This window comes from Halichoerus grypus, chromosome 13 (assembly GCF_964656455.1).
Source record: "Halichoerus grypus chromosome 13, mHalGry1.hap1.1, whole genome shotgun sequence".
NCBI lineage: Eukaryota > Metazoa > Chordata > Mammalia > Carnivora > Phocidae > Halichoerus > Halichoerus grypus.
The window spans coordinates 84503560-84524142 of NC_135724.1; the positions used below are offsets into that span (position 1 = coordinate 84503560).

At 47.2% G+C, this 20583-nt stretch overlaps 1 long non-coding RNA gene across 1 annotated transcript in view; it reads left to right on the top strand.

Moving 5' to 3' along the window:
- Window positions 1-9171: 9171 nt before the first annotated feature.
- The window catches only part of LOC118555551 (uncharacterized), a 153611-nt gene continuing 142199 nt past the window's right edge, over window positions 9172-20583 (top strand). The window contains exons 1-3 of the long non-coding RNA XR_004927047.2: window positions 9172-9576; window positions 12824-12905; window positions 14105-14195. This is a non-coding gene — a long non-coding RNA (uncharacterized LOC118555551). The remainder of the gene's footprint in view (window positions 9577-12823; window positions 12906-14104; window positions 14196-20583) is intronic.

The window sequence follows — 20583 nt, forward strand, 5'->3', positions numbered from 1 at the left end:
GCTCCCTCTCTCCCATGGATACTGCCCCACCCACACCAGCATGTTCTTTCTAGACCCTTCCCTTGAGTATCTGTGCTCCTCTTTTCTTCCCACTGTGTGGTCCTCAGAGGTTACCCTACACACATCTGGCTAGTAAGCAAGCCGCATCTGCTTTGCAACCTCTCGTTGAAAGCCCCCCCCCTTTTTAATGTACCTGCAGACTTTCTCTAATGAAGTTTTGATACATACCTTCCGTAGGGTGTCCTTGGCCCTGTCCTTCTCACTCAGCACAACCCTCACCCCAGCCCAGTGATCTCATTCCCTCACGTGGTTTCAAATACCACCAAAATGCTGCCGACCCTCACAGCCATGTCTCCAAGCCTGCACCTGTCCCCAGGGTTGCAGACTCTAACACCCAGCTCTTGGCTGGGCATCTCCACCTGGGCCAACCTGGCCCCCAATTGGACCCACCATCTCTCTCTCTCCCAAGCCTGGTGCCAACCTCCTTTCCCTCTAGCTCAGCAAATGACACCAGCATCCACCCAACGGTCTGAGCCAGAACCCAGGGCTAGTCCCAATTCCAGTTCCTCATTCCCCCATGTCCTATCAGTCACTGGCTTCTGCCACAGCCCCTTCTAGTCAGGTCTCCAGTGAATCGTGCCTCCTTTGATAACACAATGAAGGACTGTTGAATGGATGTACTCTAACCTGCCCAATCAGGTTCAGCATCCCTTGTGGGCTAGTACTACTTAAAAAGCCCCAGTTAAGTCTTCCAGCCACCTTCCTAGCTTTTCCAGTCTATCCTCTACACTGTGGCCACAGCCATCTTGTAGAAGTGCAGTCTTGACTGCGCCCCTCCCCTGCTCGAACACCTTCCATGGCTCCCTGCCTCCAAGCTGAAGTCCAAGCTGCTCAACATGGCCATCAAAACCTCCACCCTCTGCCCTCTGCCACTTCTTCAACCTCAGCACACCCACCTCCCCACCTGGAACTTGAGCTCCCACCACACTGAAAGACTTGCACTCCCACTCCCCTCTCTGCTTCCGCTTCTGTTATTCCACCCAGGCTGGAATATCTTTCCATCGTCCCTTTGCCCAGCTCATGCCAACACATTCTTAAGAACTTCCTGAAGCATGAATTATAATTCATCTGCTTTTACATGACAAACAGAGATCATTCTCTTCCCCTTTCCTGCAGCTTTAATATCCATCAGTGTTAAGGTGGGCATTAAGCGGATAAACAATCATTTCATGATTTCATGAATGATTTTGCTATTATTATTCTGGTCGGTTGTTTTCAGGTTTTCTCTGTTACAAATGGTGTGGAATATTTCCGGCTGTAACTATGTATTGCTCCACACTTAGAATTATTTCCTTGGGCTAGGTTCTTGAAAGCAGAATTGTTGTGGATAAACATGTTTTAGATTAGATATTTCGCCAAATCTCTTTCCCAAATGGGCTGGCCCACCTGCGCTGTAAGCGAGTCTATGGTCAGTTCTAGAATTTGGCCTCCCACCTGGGTCTCCCTGGGGTGGAGAGAAAAGAGTGAAATGTGATGTTAGCGGCAGAGCTGCTATTTAAATATAAGCAAACCCACTGCAAGAAGGCGATCGATCTCCATTTACAATGAGTCAAATGGTTTAAATATGGAACCTGAGGAGCCAAGAGAAGCAAAACGAGAAGGATGTCTGAAGACCTAAGTGAGTGACTGCTGGAATCCATAATTGTTGGGAAAATAAGATCGATTTTATTGCATGAAATGGATGCATGTCAAGGATGCTTTAGGTGAGAGCAGAAGACCCGATCTGCTGAGTGTCGGATTTCCTTCAGGTTCATGGTTTGGGGTTTCCGGCAGCCTCCCTCCCGCAACCCCCCAGCTTCATATCATTTGAATTCACTTACCCAGAGAGAAATCCGACTGTAAGTAAAAAGAGACTTTAAAAAGCTTATTTTTAAAATCCTCATAAGGTGTTTTGGACATCAAATAGCTCTTAAAAACCACGGCAGTACTTTCAAGATTGAAGTGTAAATGATTCTGAGGCATGTGGATTACATTTTCCTCAAATTCCTCCTGGTTTTAAAAAGTGAAAGGCAGACGAGCCGGAGGAACGGTACGTTGCCGTTTAGAGACTCTATTTGTGGGCAAACATGGTGAGCCGTGGCGTTTGCAAGCAAGGTTCCGGATTTCTGAACACGGGGATGTTAGGAAGCATGCCACAGAAGACTGTTCTGTGCAAATTCTTAAGTCGGCTTTGATGTTGGGCTCCTGTGCTGGCATCCGGCGGACCCAAAGCAGTAGCCCTCAAGCTCTGATCAGCGAGTCACATTTTCCTAAATTGCTAGCCAGAAATACAGATTCCAAGGCTACACCCCAACCCTTCCGAATCACACCTTCTGCACTGGGGCCTCTGGAATCTGCATTTTTAACAGGCTCCCCAGCTACCCAACTGGGTTCAAGGCTATTCTAGATCAGGATTTCTCAAGCTTGGCTCCATTGACACGTGGGGCGCAGATCATTCTTTGCTGTAGGGGGGCTCATCTGTGCGTGGTAGCAGGATGTTGGGAGCATCTCCGGGTTCTGCCCAGTCAACGCCAATAGCGCCCCCTTCCCAAGTCTTGACAAGCAAAAATGTCTCCAGGCATTGATTGCCCAATGTCCCCTGGAGGGGTGGGGTGGGGAGGGGGGCAAAATTGCATCTACTGCTCCATCTACTGCTCTTCGCAGGTTTACCCTTCCTATGTGTGCAGACTGGCTAGCCCCCATTCTTCACTCCCTCGATGTTGTAGAACTATACTTCTTCACCGCTTGCCCTGGCCTCATGGCAGTGGGATGAACAAATGTCTTATTCCTTGACTTTGATCATGTGCCAACAGGATGCTAGGGCATGTGGGCAGAGCAAAGGCTTTAGATGGGTCTGCTTGGTTGGCTTGTTTCCCTGGGCTCCCCTGTTAGAAGGCATGCCCTCAGCAGCCGCTGCCCCTTCAGCCTGGGCCCCTAGAATGAACCCCTGAAGAGAAAACCTGAGCCCAAGAGAAAGCCTGGTGTCCAGCCTGACCCAAGCAAGCCTAGCCTGGATCAGCCAAGCCACAGCTGACCTGCAGACCCGCTAGTGTAAAAATAAATGTTTGCTGTACACCTCTGGCATTTTGAGGTTGTTGGTTGCAAAGAAAAATACAACAACCCTGATCGACGCAATAGGTAGACACCCCAGAGTTTTCACCGGAAGACAGTTTGGCATAGCAGCTAAGAACTGGAGAGTGGAGGCCAGAAAGACCAAGTCTCGGTTCGAATCCCAGCGCTGCCACTTCTTGGCAAGTCACTCAGTGGCTCTGAGCTCCACTCCCTCATCCGTTAAACGGACATACAAAATAATACACAAGTCTCGACTTCCCTGTGGCCTAAATGGGCTTGTGTAATGGTATGTGCTTTATAGATTTGGGAGAATTAAATGAGGCGATGTGTGTAGATTGTTTAGCGTCAGTGTCCAGCAGGTGGTAAGCACACGGTAGATGTGAGCTAATTTTATTATGCTGAAGCCTCCAGGACATGGAATATATGCTCATCTTTTTTCCTCCTTTTCTCCCTTCCTTCCCTGATCCTGACCACAAATACCTACTAAATGCCTACTTTCATCAGACCCTGAGCTCGGGAGAACAAGATCTCGAGTCCACGGGGTGGGAAAACCGGGCATCTCTGGGCTGGGGTGCAAGATCCCACAAAGAGTTAAGCCACAGGTAACCCCCAGCCAAATAAATTCTGCCCCGCCAAACACACCCCAATCATCATTAGTCACGGCTTGTTGGACGGGAGGCTCCTCCCTGGCGCTTATCTCCCCGGCTTCTGTCCTGGGCCAGGCGGCCATATTTCACGTTCTGAAAACAGATGACCCCAGGGTCAGGGAAATGAAAGCCCCATTCAACAGGTCTGCCAGGGGCTCAGCCGGGAAGGGGGCCGAGGGTCAGTGCAGCAGCTCGGTCCTTGCCAAGATGTGCCCAGAGCACGTGCTCTAGAGGCTCAGGGCATGAGGCTTGCTCCTCAACCCCCGGGCTCAGGCCCAAGGGACAGGATCAGGGTGACAATCGGCCCCAGGCTTTGCCCTCCACAAAGCAGCCAGGCTGGGGGCGGGGCCTGGAGGCCGTATTTGCATAGTGCCTCCCATGATGCTTCACTGCAGCCCTGGGCAGCTGGGGGATTCCAGGATGGGACTCCAGTTCCAGCTTCGGGGCTGTGTTTGCCACTGGGAGCCGTGCCAGGAGAGGGGCACATGTGATTCCTGTCCTCATGGGGCTTGTGACAGATCCACGGAAGGCCAGCTCACCTACCAGGCACCATGGTGATGTTTCAAATTCTTTACAATCAGAGGGAAAAACACCTGGGGTTACAGAAACTTGTTAATTTTTCTCTTCATATCAGAAAAAAAATGCAATCCATAAAACCCATGAAAATCGATTCAATTTTGCCTACACAGAAAGAGAAATAAGTGTTTCCGTATTTAAAGTTACATCAAAGATAATATTTAATATTGATGTTATTACGGCGGAAGGGAGGAACCCCTGAAAATCATCAGGTGCCCTGAGTGAGGGAAATAAACCATAAACATGGAAACAAATCAGCGCGTGAGGTATTTCCAGATCCATATGGGCGATGAAGGTAAGCGAGAAGGGTGCCATAAAATACAGCAAAGGTAAGAAAAATGACTTAAGAAAAAATTACTTTTGTGAGGGGTTGCGGAGATCAGAGGTAAATAATAAGAATTATGGTAAAATGATAGCAACTATATTTATTGAATGCATATTAAGTGAGTTAAAATGTGTCAAAGGCCTGGCATTTAAGAAATGCTCTCTGTGAGCTGCTATTAACATTTTTAAAAACATTATTATTATTATTATTATTATTATTTTTATTGTTAGATCTGCCAGGCATTGTGCTAAGTAGTTCACATGGTTTGTACTCCTTGTTTATCTTCATGTGGGTTTCCCCCAAAGCAAATCTTGAAATCTGGACATGGGTGTTGGTGGTTTACGTGGGAGGTGATCCTGGGAAGGAGAGCGTAGAAAGAAGGGGAGCAAGGAGGAACACAGGTGTGGGGTGGACAGGATATTTGTGTCCCCCTCTAAAATTCATAGGTTTAAACCCTAAGCCCCACTATGATGGTCTAGGAGGTGGCCTTTGGGCGGGGGTAGGTAGGTTTAGGTGAGGTCTTGGGTGGTGGGATTATATGTGAAGACACTGCAAGAAGGCAGCTATCTTCAAGCCAGGAAGCTGCTAGTGCCATGATCTTGGACTTCCAGCCTCCACAGCCGTGAAAAGTAAATGCCTGCTGTTTAAGCTGCCCCGTCTATGGTGTTCTGGGAGAGCAGCCCGAGTGGGCTAGACAGTAGGTTAATGAGTGGGTCACTGCTCTGGCCAAGCGGGGCTGGGTCCCCCTGCAGTCCTCTGACGAGCCATGTAGCATGCACATCCGAACTGGGCCAGAGAGGGACAGGGAGGCTGAGCACCCTGCAGTGGGGCGGGAGACGGCTGTTCGGCAGAGAAGGGGGACACCATCAGCAAGCCCAGGAACCCTGCCCTGCAGCTGGGGCTGAGCTCCAAGCTGACCGAGGAGTTATGGAGCAAGGAATCTGCATCTGCCGCATTCTCTTGTGAAATCCTGGTAAAAGCACTGTGCGGTGGGTCCTATCAGGGTCCCCTTTTGCAGATGGGGGAACCAAGGCACAGATCAGTCAAGGGAACTGCCCAGCATCACACAGCCGGAACTGGAGCCAGAACCCTGGTCTCTCTGAGTTCTATAGCCCAGACTCCAAGACACACGGTAGCACCATGGTTTGAATCCCAGACTTCGGAGCCTGGCCCTCTGGACTCAAAGCCTGCCAGGTACGAGTTGCGTGACCAGAAGACTTTTGACTGTCTCTCTGTACCTCAGTTTCCATGTGGGCTATTGTGAGATTAAAAGGTGTAATTTTGAAAGGGGCTTACAAAGTTTGGGCTAACTGTCATAAATCCTCAGTAAGTGCATGGTAGTATTGTCACTGGTGGTTCTCAGAGGGTGGTCCCCAGACTGGCAGCTTCAGCCTCACCCCTCCCCAGACCTATCGAGTCAGAACTCCACCCATGGGGCCAGCAAACTATGCTAGAACAACCCACTCCCTGGAGGATTCACACTCTGCTGGCTCTCACTCCCCAGAATACAGTCTGACATCGCTTTGCAAGTGGCTGCCCCCTGAAGCCTGCTGTAAGGGTATCGGAAAAAATTTCTGCCTCCAGCTTTCTCTTTGATTTGCCCGAGAGCTTCACTCCTTTGGGTTAAGAGTTGGCTCCCTGAAAGGAAACAGTCAACAAAACAAAGAGGCAAGCCACAGAATGGGAGAAGATATTTGCAAATGACACTATAGACAAAGGGCTGGTATCCAAGATCCATAAAGAACTTCTCAAACTCAACACCCAAAAAACAATAATCAAGTCAAAAAATGGGCAGAAGACATGAACACACACTTCTCCAAAGAAGACATACAAATGGCTAACACACACATGAAAAAAATGTTCATCATTAGCCACCAGGGAAATGCAAATCAAAACCACACTGAGATACCACCTTACACCAGTTAGAATGGCAAAAATTGACAAGGCAAGAAACAACAAATGTTGGAGAGGTTGTGGAGAAAGGGGGAACCCTCTTACACTGTTGGTGGGAATGCAAGCTGGTACAGCCACTTTGGAAAACAGTGTGGAGGTTCCTCAAAAAATTAAAAATAGAGCTACCCTCTGACCCAGCAATTGCACTCCTGGGTATTTACCCCAGAGATACAGATGTAGTGAAAAGAAGGGCCATATGCACCCCAATGTTCATAGCAGCAATGTCCACAGTAGCCAAACTGTGGAAAGAGCCGAGATGCCCTTCAGCAGACGAATGGATAAAGAAGATGTGGTCCATATATACAATGGAATATTACTCAGCCGGCAGAAAGGATGAATACCCAACTTTTACATCCACATGGATGGGACTGGAGGAGATTACGCTAAGTGCAATAAGTCAAGCAGAGAAAGTCAATTATCATATGGTTTCACCTATTTGTGGAACATAAGGAATAGCATGGAGGACATTAGGAGAAGGAAGGGAAAAATGAAGGGGGGGAATTGGAGGGGGAGATGAACCATGAGAGACTATGGACTCTGAGAAACAAACTGACAGTTTTAGCGGGGGGGTGGGGGTGGGGGGATGGGTTAGCCCAGTGATGGGTATTAAGGAGGGCACGTATTGAATGGAGCACTGGGTGTTATAGGCAAACAATGAATCATGGATCACTACATCAAAAACTAATGAGGTACTGTATGGGGACTAACATAACATAATAAAATAAAATAAAATAAAAAAAGAGTTGGCTCCCTGTTTACATGCCGAGATTCCTAGAAGAGGTAGAGAGGAAGGCCATTCGTGGCTCATGCCTTAGCATGAATTATGTAATGGGGTAAAGCTGAGAATGGGTTTCACTTGAGGGGACACTGGAAGAGGTTCAGAGTTGAGGTGTTGTGGGGAGAAGGTGAGGCACTCTGGGGAGTGGGAGACGGTGGTCAAAAGAAGGTAGAATAATGATAAAGTGGTGATAAAGTAATGATAAAATAATGATAAAGATGGACCTTATCTAGATCACAATTTTCCCCGTTTTATGGTATGTAATTGACATGTAATATTGTATTAGCTTAAGGTGTACAACATGTTGTATATATATATACATAAATATATATACTTACATATGATATAAATATATTTTACACATGAAATAAATAATTTACATATGATGTAAATATGTTTATATATTTTTTATATATAAGTAAACATATAAATAAATATATATACATTTACATCATAATTTTTTAAAAATTGGGTTAATGAGACCATCCACACTAGTCAGGATCTAGCTAAGAAAGCAATGAAACAAAGCAAAACACCCTAGGATTTTCCAGTATAGGAAATACAGGGAATTGGTTACATGGGAGATAGAGAGATAGAGGAGGTGATGGGACAAGAGATGGTAATGTTACTCAGAAACTAGAGGCATTGAGGAGCTGTTACTGCTCCTAGGTCTGGAGAAACTGAAGGAGGAAGAGATGTTACTGAATGTCAAATCATCTGGAATGAGCTGGAACCAGAGTGAGTGCCACTCAGTAGGAGCTGGGATCATAGAGGAGGGTGTGGTAAGAGGTAGAGCCACAGAAGACACCCAGTCACGGCTGGAGATGCCACAGGAAGCAGAGACAGATAGAGGTAGAAGTACCAGGGAGTCTCCTCTCCTCCCACTCTCCAATTTCCCATTAAGGCCGTCCGTTGGCCAAACCTACCCAGAGGGCAAAGGAGCTTGGGAAATGTAGTTTTCCAAGCTATAGAGACAACCAAGGAAAGAGTGTGAATTAATCTGAGATCCTCCCTCCCTCCCTTCTCTCATTCCTTCCTTCCTTCCCCCTCTCCTTCCTTCCTTCCTTCCCTCTTTCCTTCATTCCTTCCTCCCTTCCATCTCTCCTTCCTTCCTTCCTTCTTCCCTCCTTCCTTCCTTTCCCTCCGTCTCCACTTCCACATTGCCACTCACAACAGTAAACAAGACAATACTGGCAAACGCACAGTGAACCAGGAGGTTCATACAGTTTAGACTAGATCCCAGAGAAGGTCCTTCTCTGAGCCATCGGAGAAGCAGGATCGTAGAAGGGATGTCAACTGTCTGTGCTTCAGGCCCCAAAGATGAAGGGCTGGTTAAAAGGGCATCCCAGCGCTCAGGATGAGATGAGAGCTTCACGGTGAGGTCCTGCAGAGCCCCCCTCGCTCAGGCCAGCCTGGCTTTTCTCAAAGGACAGCCTTCTCTGATTTCTGAAGGCTAACGGAGCCAGTTGGGGATTGGCAAGATTTGTCCCGCTTCAGATAGATTGTTCCACGGGGGAGAAAGAGGTGGTTCAGGGTTCACCTCTAACAATTTTCCCTGCAAGCATCTCTCCTACTGAGTGAAGGTTTAGAAAACGAGGTAATCAATAAACTAGAAAACGCAGTTTCTGCTACTTGGTTGGCTGTTGTTATAATAGCACAGTCATAATAACTAGCACTGCACACGGAGAAAAGAAATCTATTGTGTGTACAGCGCGGTAACATACAGCGCGCTCTCGTTCTGTGTGCGTGCGTGCGTGCGCGTTGCGTGCGTGCGTGTGCGTGCGCGTGCACGCGTGCATCAACGGAGGGAGCCTGACGTTTTTTTTGTTCCTGACTAGCAGTTGCAAACAGCTGCTCTAAATTATTTTGATCGTCCAGCAACTTGCTGATTTGAGTCTGGCTTACTTATGAAACAGTCCTTGTCGGTGACAGCTCCGTTTTTGTGAGTTTGGACCATCCTTTATTCATTCCGTCCGGCAAGTGCTCACTGAGCGCCCGCTGTGCCTCGGGCACCGTCTTCCAGGTTGGAGCTGGAGCGCTGTGACTCAGAGCGCCGCTCACCGGCCCGTGCAGCGGACCGTCAAGCGCGGTGTCTTTCTTTCGGCTCTGCAGTGACAGAGCACGCTTGTAAGTGTGGCAAAGGTGTTTACTGCAGAAGGCCCAGCAGGACAAGCAATTATGTCACGGTGAGTCTGCAATCCGGGATCACCAGCACAATTATTTTTGCAATACGAGTTTTTTTGTTTTTTTTTTAAAGATTTTATTTATTTATTCATGAGAGACAGGGGGAGAGAGAGAGAGGGAGAAGCAGGCTCCCTGCTGAGCAGGGAGCCGATGCGAGACTCGATTCCAGGACCCTGGGATCATGACCTGAGCCGAAAGCAGACGCTTAACCATCTGAGCCACCCAGGCGCCCATGCAATACGAGTTTTGAAAGTGCAAGTTACTTGAAAAAGCAAATGGCTAATTGCAGCTGAGTGGACTGAATTTCCAGAGTTCAGCAGACGATGCTAGATAGAGTCTCCTTTTCCATTTTCCTTCTCTGTGGAAAGGATTCGGCCCCCCTGCAGCTTAGGACTGATTGCTCTGCTCTCCCCCCACCCCCATTTGTCACTGCTGTGCACTTTCTCCTTTGTTCTTTCCCTCCTGCATCTCTTCCTAAGCGGGCTGCCCTCATCTGCCAAAACCCGCTTTGCCTGGATTTCCCAGGTTGCTGAAGAGCTTGGAAACTTCCACCTCCAGGGGGCTGGGGGAAATAGGTCTGGGCTGGGACCCGAGAGTCTGCATTTCTAACCAGCTCCCAGGAGATGCCAGTGTTGCTGGTCTGAGGACCATATTTTGAGCAGCGAGACTTTAAGCAAAGCTTGGCACAGGGAGCTATATGGAGCAGGTGCTCCATGATTATCATTACTGCTGTTATTGCTAGTGCTTGATACCCTGTTTCTCAGGGTAATTGCCCCTAAGTGACAGCAATGAGGCATGTCCCCAGCAGGGTGCTGGAAGTCAGAACCACCTGATGCAGTTGGGAAACCAGGAATCAGAACCTCTCACCATACCCCTCCCTCTCCCAGTTGATGATGAGAGTATAACTAATATTTGGAGAACAAAATCTGGGCCTGGCCCAGTGCTTTGGTTTATCTCAGTTACTCCTCGTGTTAGCCCTGGGTGTCGTTCACTTCCTGTTGCATATGAAGGAACAGAAGCTGACACAGAGGGAAAATGATTGGCCGCAATCCCCCACCGAGGAATGAGCAGAGTTAGGGTTTTAAACTCGGGCCCTCTGATGGCAAAGTGCAGACCCATGGGCATTTCTCCACGCTGCCAGAAAAGGGGTGTGACCGAGAGCAGAGACTTGAAACCACTGGGCAGGAGTGTCCTGAGGGCAGAGTTGGTCGACTGCGGCATTTCAGTAGCGCCTGATACGTGGTAGGGGCTTGGCAGGTTTGAGGAATGAATGAGTAGGCAGGTGGGGCCACGCAGGAAATCTGCCCCAGAAATTCCTGGTCATGCATGGTGGTGGGCCCTCCTACCGATGCTCTGGGCTTCCCTGCTCCTACCTGCAGAAGAAATTCTGGTCGTCCATCCCGTTGTCCCTGGCACATCAGGGCGCACCTACCCCTGAGACTGGGTATTACCTCACTATGGCCAAGAGGAGGGCTGACTCCAGAAGAGAACCTCAGAGCATCGGCAGAAAAATTTCACACGGGTGTGGGGGCAATCAGAGCTACCTCTAGGTCTCAGCACCCAATTTACGTGTGAACTGTATTCACAAATGTCGAGTGGACACTTGCCGTTCTCTTTGGCTGCTCAGTCTCTGACCCTCCTGCCAGGGTCCAGGGAGCTCCCCACTCGATGCCTCACAGGGAAGGCAGAGACCACCTTCCTCTGTGGAAACTGAACGCTGGGTGTTTCCTTTCCTGTCTTCTCTTGCAAGCAGGATGCTGACAGGGGACCTGGTACTTCCCATCAGGTGCATGCAAGCTAAACTTTGAATGGGAGAGCGAGGTGAAAGTTGGAGGGACGGTGGAGCCCTCATGTCCCCTCCCCTTCTCGCTCTCTCTGCCTTGGAGCAGCTGCTGCAAGATGGAGCACCTAAGGGGAAAATGGCGGCCAATGACTGTAGCCCAATGCTGAGCCATGCCAGCCCCACCAGCCCCAGCAGGCCAGTTGTAGGGCTTCCCCTTGCTGGCTTAGTCACCAACCTGATTCTCTGGCCATCCCAATAATTCTAGTGCTCATTTAATAAACTCCTTTTCTGCTTGAATTATCCAGGGTTAGCTTCTGCTGGATAGAGCAGAGATTCACACAGATTCCTTATCTGATTCCTTATCCTTATCTTTCTGAGTCACACAGATATTGGTTGCAAGTAATAAAAACCTTAATTAATTTGCCTATGTGACAGACATGTAGATGTGACACCCACTTCCCTCTCCAGGAAGAATGCTCTGCCCAGCCATGTGGAGTTTGGGTCGCAGATGACCTTCAGCTGCCGGCTATTTCAGGGTCTGCCTGAGCTCGGGAGGGCTGCCTTACCCAGGATCATCCCATCCCTGGGCAGCCTGAATCCAGTGACTGAGCAAGGGGGAGATATAAAGGTCCAACCATTTTGCTCCAACAAGGGACACCACAACAGGAAATGCTCACCCCAGACATTTCCCTGGGTTGCCCAAAGTTTTGTTAGGCCAAGAGCACAGTTTAACTTCTTCTGTCCTATCCTGACTTTTCTCTCTTTCACAGGTAGTTGATCTCTAATTCACACCTTGTACCCCAAATTCTGTCTCAGCATCCAATTCTGGAGAACCCAATCAGTGATACCTTGCAATCTCAATATACCCTCCAATGAATCAGGGTAGGTTAAGTTTTGCTGCAGTAACAACCCCCAAATCCCAGTGGCTTCATACTACAAATGTTTATTTTTTTTATTTGCAATACATGTGTATGGTAAGTCCACTGGGGACTCTGTTTTCCATTGTCCTTAGTCTGGTCCCAGGAGGACAGAGGAACCACTACGTGGAACAGTGCCTTAGCAGAGGGAAAGAGGGTGTGGGGTGGTTCTCATTGGCAATTAAATGCTCTGGCCTGGAAATCATAACTCATTGGCCAGACCTAGTGATGGGGCCCCACTCAACTAGAAGGGGGTCAAGTGTAATCCTGCCATACCTGGAACATGGAAATGGGGATGTATTTGACAAATTATACTAATGACTACCACTCTCTTCATTTAAACAGCCAAGGCAGATGTTTTATGTCCATATCCAAAGAAAAGGAGCCCCCCTGACACAATTTGGGTGTCTTCTCTTTGTTAAAACTTGATATAACAGATATCTAGTGTACTTTTTTCAACTTCTAATTTTAAAAATAGTTACAAATTATTTTAAAGTAAAACTTAGATCGCTATTTGTGACCTCTAAACCTTCTCCTTTGCTGCCCTAGCTGCTGCCAAACACATTATTAAAAGCACAGGCTTCACAGTCATTCATCCCTGGGTTAGCATCTCGGTCCTACCGCCAATCAGGTAAGTGATTTTAGGCAAATTAGGTTGCCTCTCTCTGCTGAGTTCTCTCATCAGTTAAGCTGATAACAATATCTCTCTGGCAGGATATTTTTGAAGATTAAATTACATAAAGCATTTCAAGTGCTAAGTATCAAGAATGTGGGATTGTTTGTTACTGTAGCCAAACCAAGCCTATCCTGACTAATACACTGATGCTCAGATACTTCTTGTACACTGACTCATGTCCTCTCTGTCTCACTTCTAACTCTTTTCATGGCTACAGCAAACTCCAAGCCTGTGCTATATGTTATTCTCTTTCTTCCCCAGAGCTTATCTAATGCATGGCATGGGGTGGCTAAAGAAACTGCAGGCTATTTACACATGCACAATCCAGAAGGGTAGTGAAGTTAAGCCCCATGGGGCAACCCTTAACCAAAGGGCAATAGGAACTGATGGGCAGATGCTTCTCCCTTGTATCCCTTGGAGGGACAATTCTTTTATTTTTTTTTTTTAATTTTTTATTGTTATGTTAATCACCATACATTACATCATCAGTTTTTGATATAGTGTTTCATGATTCATTGTTTGTGCATAACACCCAGTGCTCCATGCAGAACGTGCCCTCTTTAATACCCATCACCAGGCTAACCCATCCTCCCACCCCCCACCCCTCTAGAACCCTCAGTTTTGTTTTTCAGAGTCCATTGTCTCTCATGGTTCGTTGGAAGGACAATTCTGATTAGCATTCCATATGTGCCTTGGAACGTCACTGTGGATTGAGCACTGGTTACCAATAGCAACAGCCTCCTCCATAATGCACCCTTGTATTGGCTCTCTCTCCTCCCTAGATGCATTTGCCCTAATCCCTGCTCCTGCTCCTAGGGGTCATGTTCTAAATAAACTGTCCACTTATAAGCCCTTGTTCCAGGCTCTGATTTGGGGTATGTGTGAAATCCTTGCAAAGATACCTATTAAGGTCCCTCTCTAATGCTACTGATCGCCCCTTCCCAAATTAGTGTCATTCAGGTACTTCTAGAGAAGAGCTCTGTTTTTAAATTCTTTCTTTGAGGAATGTTAGTTGGAATTCATGCTCCTGGAGGCAAGAGATCTTGTCTATCATGTTTGCTGACAAAACCACAATTTCCAGAACAGGGGTCGGCACACGAGAGGCACTCAGCCTATAATCGTAGAAACAATAAACTCATTTTATCTCTCTTCAGCTCTGTTTCTTTGGCAAGAAATAGTGATGAGAATATGGACTCCCCGAGCTTGGCATGGAAATTAAGTCAAAGCCATGAAGTGTGACCTTGGGTAAGCTACTGACTGTTGTAATTTCTGTCTATAAAATAGGGATAATAGCATCTGGCTCTCGGGGAGATTCTTGTTCTGAGAATCCAGTGATGCAATCCATGCCAACAGCATGTAGTGAATGCTCGTAAGTGTTGGCGCTCCCAGCTTTCTCTCCCTCTTACCATCACCGCCACTTCCACCAGCACCATCCTCATCGTCATCACGACCCCCTTACCATCATCATCATCATCACCCTCACCCCCATCCCCATGGTAGCCTAGGGCAATTCTGGGTATTCAGCAGGCACATGATAAACCACCCCTTGAATCTGAATCTTACCAACAAAGAAATTGCCTCTTCCATTTTTTTTCCCCTCAAGAGAAACTGGGAGCAATTGTCCAGGTGCATCCTGCAAACTTTCCCTTAAGAACTGTCAAAATGTGCCCCAGTGACCCCAATATCTGGCTTGGTTCCTTGGGGCCAGGATGGGGATTATGCTGTCGGTCTCTGCCAGCCCCGACAGGTTGATTTGGATTTGGATGGGGGTGGGCTGGATAGAGCGGATCCTGGGGGGTCAAGAGACCGTCTCCCTGCACCACCACCACCACCACCACCACCACCATCCCCCCGCCCAACATCTCTGTAAGCAGAGATGGGGTCTAGAAGGGACTCAGTCCTCCAGTAAGTAAGCACCAGTAGGTGCATCCTAAGTGCTCTGTGAAGAACATGAGAGAGCTGCACTCAGTCTAGTAAATGCAGGCCTTGGGGGCCAGACGTTTTACAACAGGATAATTTGAGAGGTGGGACATAACCAGGCTGGCTCCAAACCTTCCCTCCGGGAGAGTTTCGCTCAAAAGCCATCTTGCTCAGGGCTTGTTCAGCAATCCCTTATTTACGGTAACATGCATTACAGGAAATTTTTATATAAGGCATTAAAGTGCAAGCAATTTAGGACATTTGATCGTCTTACCTCTCCAACTTCCTAACCCCTCCGCCCCATGCAGCCCCCTCCGTCGTCCCCCATTCTCCGGTCTTTGAATTTCAGCTGGATGGGAAGGCTGCTAATAGCTAAATTACATTACAAACAGGTGCGGACCTCTTCTGCTCTGCACAGCTGCCGTGGTTATGTGATTCCTCAGCTGGGGGCGTGCGGTTTGCCTGGCTTGTGAGGCTGGGGCGGAGGTGAGGGGACTGGTCTCCCCTGGGGCTCTCTGCCGCAGCCCCCCTCCCCCAAGCCACGCGGGGCCCTCGGGAGGTGGGTACAGGTATTTCACGGGGCGGGCAGAGGTCCCTTTCTTTCCTTTGTTCTGCGCTGCAGCGTGGTATCTGTTTCACCCATCCTGTTACCCCAGCATCAGTTACCTGGGCCCACTAGGCACGCTACAGTTGGTAACAGCAATAACAACATTAACGAACAACCACCACCGCAAACACAGCCCCTTGCTCAGTGTTTGCTCCGTTTCCCCTTTGTCCACATGCATCAGCTCTGTAGTAATGGTCGTTCAGGCCGCCCCCGAGCATGGCACTTCGAATTCTGACTCTACTGCTTAGCAGCCGGGGGACCTTGGGCCTCAGTTCCGTCCTCTGTAAAATGGGGATGATCGGACGAGCCACTCCCTCGGGTGGAGGGCATTTGGAAGGGTGCCTATTGCTTTTATGACGATTCTTGTATTCTTACCAAAACACTAAGGGAGAGTTGTGACCATGATCCCCACTTTACAGGTGAGGGAACAGAGGCACAGAGAGGTTGTCACTTGCCCAGAGTCACAGGGTAGTGAGTAGACTTTAATCCATTGGTTGGCCTTGTATAAATCAAGGGTGTTCATTCACACATTCAACAAGTCGTTTGTTTTTTTTTTATTGTGGGTTTTTTTTTTTTTTTTTTTGAGTGTCAGTTGTGTGTCAGGCACTGTGCTCGGGCTGGTGTGGGGTAGAGCAAGGGGAGCAGGGGTCGGGCAGGGGTGAGAAGAAAGTGAGAGCAGGTGTCCTACAGGAGGAGGAACTAGGGAGCAGAGGTGACCGAGTATGTAGCTTGCACGTCTGCAGAGACCTTCTCCCTGTAGCTTGCCTGTCCTCATGGCTTCTGGGAGCTCAACTCCCGACACCCCCCATCACCCACAGCCACAGCTGTCTCCCTGCTGGACCTAGAGCATACTCAAGGCTGTGCACCTGCAGTTTCCTCTGTCTGCTGGAGTTCCCTTCCTTCAGAGAGTCTCTCTCTCTCTCTCAAGCTGGTGTTTCCCTCCTCTATTCTTGGTGGCACCCGTCACGCACTGATATGCTCCTGTTCTTTGGTTTCGGTCTCCTTCCTCTAGAAGGGAAGTTCTATAAGAGCAGAGACTTTGTCTTTTTTGTTCCTTGTCCTACCCCAATGCCCAGAGGAGTATCTGGCTTGCAGAAGGTACTCAGTAGATATTTATGGAACGAAGGGGCATAGGAAAGTCATTGTTTGAAGTTTAGGTTTTTCATCGACAATCAAAGTTTGGGCCCTAAAGGAAAATGAACCGGTAGGAGAACAAAGCCTTGCATGTGTTGGAAGGATGGACTCTGGGATAATCTATCAGGTAGGAATGCTTACGTCTACAATGAGTGGTTTAAACCAAAAGGATATTTATGGTTAACGAAAATAAGACCAGAGGTAAGCAGTTGAACACTGGTACAGCAGCTTAACAATAGCATTAAAATCCTATGCTCAGCCATTCTTAACTTGTTGGCTTCCATTCATCATGCTTTTCCTCTCACAGTCTCAAGGTGGCTGCCACAACTCCAGCCATCACACTAGTATCCCAAACAGGAAAGATGGGGCAGGAGCAAAATGATCCCTGAAAATCTCTGTCTTCTTATCCTTCCCAAAAGGGGATCACATGGTAATTCCCAGCTGCAAGGGAGGCCATGAAAGAGAGTCAGTCTCTGGCAAACCACAATGGGCTAACAATGGTTTGCCTAGAAGGAGATTGTTCATCCTTTGGGACTGGGGTTATTGTTTCCCCAAACAAGGGTAATGGGACAATGGGTGTTGAATAAATAATGCTTGCTACAGATGCATTTCCAACAGTGGGTGAAAAAGGTCCAACTTTATCCCCTGTACATCACATTGCTAGGATGTTGTTTAAAAAAAAAAAAAATGACCCGGGGCGCCTGGGTGGCAGGTTGTTAAGTGTCTGACTCTTGGTTTTGGCTCAGGTCGTGATCTCTGGGTCAGGCTCTGTGTTCAGCACAGAGTCTGCTTAGGACTCTCTACCCCTCCCCCAACCCCTTTTAAAAAATTGACCCAGTTGGTTGACCTGCCCTACACCAGCCTTGTCCCTTAAGTGGCCAAAAGCATAGGGTTGGAATTCAGACAAACAGACCTTTGAATTCCAATGGGACAAGTGGCTTTACTCAAGCACAGCCAGAATTAGAGGTGAGTGAAGTTTACTCCCAGAAAGTTCTGAGAACATGGTGGCAAATTGTCCTGAAAGTGTTGTGTTTTGTGATAAAAATGGTTGTGATACAGTCAATGTGGAAAAACAGAATTCTGCCAATTTACTCGCATGTGTCAAAACATCTCCCTGTCCCAAATCCTTCGGTAAAATTGAGCCTCTAGGAAAATTTATTCTATTTCACACATGATTTTAATTCAATGCCTGCTATTGTACCCGAGGACCCCAGGGATAAGAAAATTCACATCAAAAATTAGAGACTTTCTAAGATTTTGCCAATTCGTCTGGAGAACAGGGATAATAAACCATGTTACTGGGTTTGGTGGGGAGAGATTAAAAGGGAGAATATGTACAAAGTGCCAAGTAGACTCTGAAGAGCAAAAAATAGAAGATGTTCTTATCTTAGGTGCCTTTGGATTAGTACATTCTGCAAGTACATATGACAAAACACTGATTGCCACTCCTTATATGCATCTTAAAAAATTTTTTTTTTAATTGAAGTACAGTCGACGTACAATATTATATTAGTTTCAGGTGTCCCAACTTAGTGGTTTGGCAATTCTATACATTACAAAACGCTCACCACAATGAGTGTAGTTACTACCTGTCATCATTCAAAGTTACTAAAATATTACTGACTATATTCCCTATGCTGTACTTTCCATCCCTGTGACTTATTTATTTTATAACTGGAAGTTTGTATCTCTTAATCTCTTCCACCACATTTCATCCATCCTCCCTCCCCTCTCCCTTCTGGCAACCACTAGAGTATTTGGTTCTCTGTATTTATGACTCTATTTTTGGGTTTTTTGGTGGGATTTTGTTGTTGTTGTTGATTTGATTTTAGATTCCACACATGAGTGAACTCATATAGTATTTGTCTTTCTCTGATTTATTTCACATAGGAAAATACCCTCCAGGTCCATCCATGTTGTTGCAAAAGGCAAGATTCTATTCTTTTTTATGGCTGAGTAATATTTCATTGTGTCTATATACCACATCTTTATCCATTCGTCTATCCACGCACACTTAGGTTGTTTCCGTATCTTGGCTCTTATAAATAATTATGCCTCTTTTTTATTTATAAGGCTTAATGCCATTCTCAGCACAGAGGGAGCATTTAAGTAAAACCTGATTGAATTTAGCAAATATGTCAGCTGCCTACTGTGTGTGGAATCTAGAAATTTTAAGGAAGCAAAGTCCCTGATTTAATGACCCCATGGATGAGGTCAGTGGTTCTCAAAGTGTGATCTTTGAACAAGCAGTGTCAATGTCACCCGGGTTCTTGTTAGAAATGCAAATTCTCACCCTCATCCTAAGCTACTGAGTCAGAAATATGAGGGAGAAGGACCCAGCACTCTATGTTTTAACAAGAGCTTGAGTCTGATGAAGGCTCAAGTTTGAGAACACTGCCCTCACAGGAGAGAGGCAAGTCAAATGACAATTACAATTCATTGTGATGAGTGCTGTGGTCCAGGTAAATCCAAGCAGTTCTGGGAACACAGAGAGGAGCAGTTAACACAACTCAGGGGTTTCATAGAGGTGTTGGGACATGAGCTGAATCGTAAAGGATAAATAATGAAAAGGCCTCCTTCCTGGAACTAGGAGGATGAATCTAATGATCTCCCAAGTGACCATGAACTTTAAGAGAAGCAGAGTTATAGTGACTGGCGGGGAAAATGGGCATGAACATCTGGTCTACCCCAGGTTAGGTCATTATGAGAGTGTTTCATCGGGTCACCCCTGATGGAGAGCCTTCGACAAGTCCAGCTTGGAGGAGCTAAGCCTCAATGCTACAATGACCATCTGGAGTCCTGGGCTTTGTAGGGAGGCCTCTCAAGTGCCTGAGTTTCACTGAAGTATGACAGACTACGGCTTCTCAGAGGGTGGAAGGTTCGGGGTAGTGTCTCAAGAGTGAAAACTCAGGAAGTATAAATGAAGAATACCTTTGCCTGTAGGTGTGGAGAGACCAACATGAGGATTCTGGTCAGAGCAAGTTAAAAAAAAAAAAAAGGCTATTGATTTTATATATTGAGCAAACACCTCCCAGTGGGAAATGGGCTGGGAAAAGATTCTTATATGCAAGGCTTGGAGACAATCTCACATGTCCCTGGAGCAGCTCAGCGTTCTCTATTCTCCAATGAACTATAATCCGGGAAGGGAGAGAGAGTGCCCCATGCCTGCCACATCCAAGATATTGGGCACTGGTACTTTGTTTCCCTAAGTCAGAAAGAAATCAGACCTCTGCCAATGAGGCTATCATGCGCCATTGATTGTAAGATACATCCTTTTTCCAGAAACAAAAAGATGTGGGAGGGGCACCTGGGTGGCTCAGTCGGTTGGGTGTCCGACTCTTGATTTCAGCTCAGGTTTTGATCTCAGAGTTGTGAGATCCACGTTGGGCTCCACGCTGGGCATGGTGCCTACTTAAAAAAAAGATGGGAGAAATGAACATCTACAGATAGATAAATTGCAATAATTGTTCTCCTGCTATGGTCTGAAAGTTTGTGTCACCTCCAAGTTCATATGTTGAAATCCTAATGCCCAGTGTAAGGGATTGGAAGATGAGGCCTTGGGAGGTGGTTAAGTCAGGAGGGTGGAGCCCTCAGGAATGGGATCAGTGCTCTTATAAAAGAGGGTTGTGGAAGGGGAGGCAGGTGGGGGGATAGGGTAACTGGGTGATGGGCATTAAGGAGGCCACGTGATGTGAAGAGCACTGGGTGTTATATGCAACTAATGAATCATTGAACACTACATCAAAAACTAATGATGTACTATATGTTGGCTAATTGAATTGAAATAAATTTAAAAAAAAGAGAGAGAGAGATCCCAGAGAGCTCCCTAGTCCGTCCCACCGTGGGATGAAAGAATGAGAAGTCTGCATCCTGGAAGAGGGTCCTCACCTGACCATGCTGACATCCGGTCTCAGACTTCCCGCCTCCAGAACTATGAGGTACCAAATTCTATTGTTTATAAGTCATGAAGCT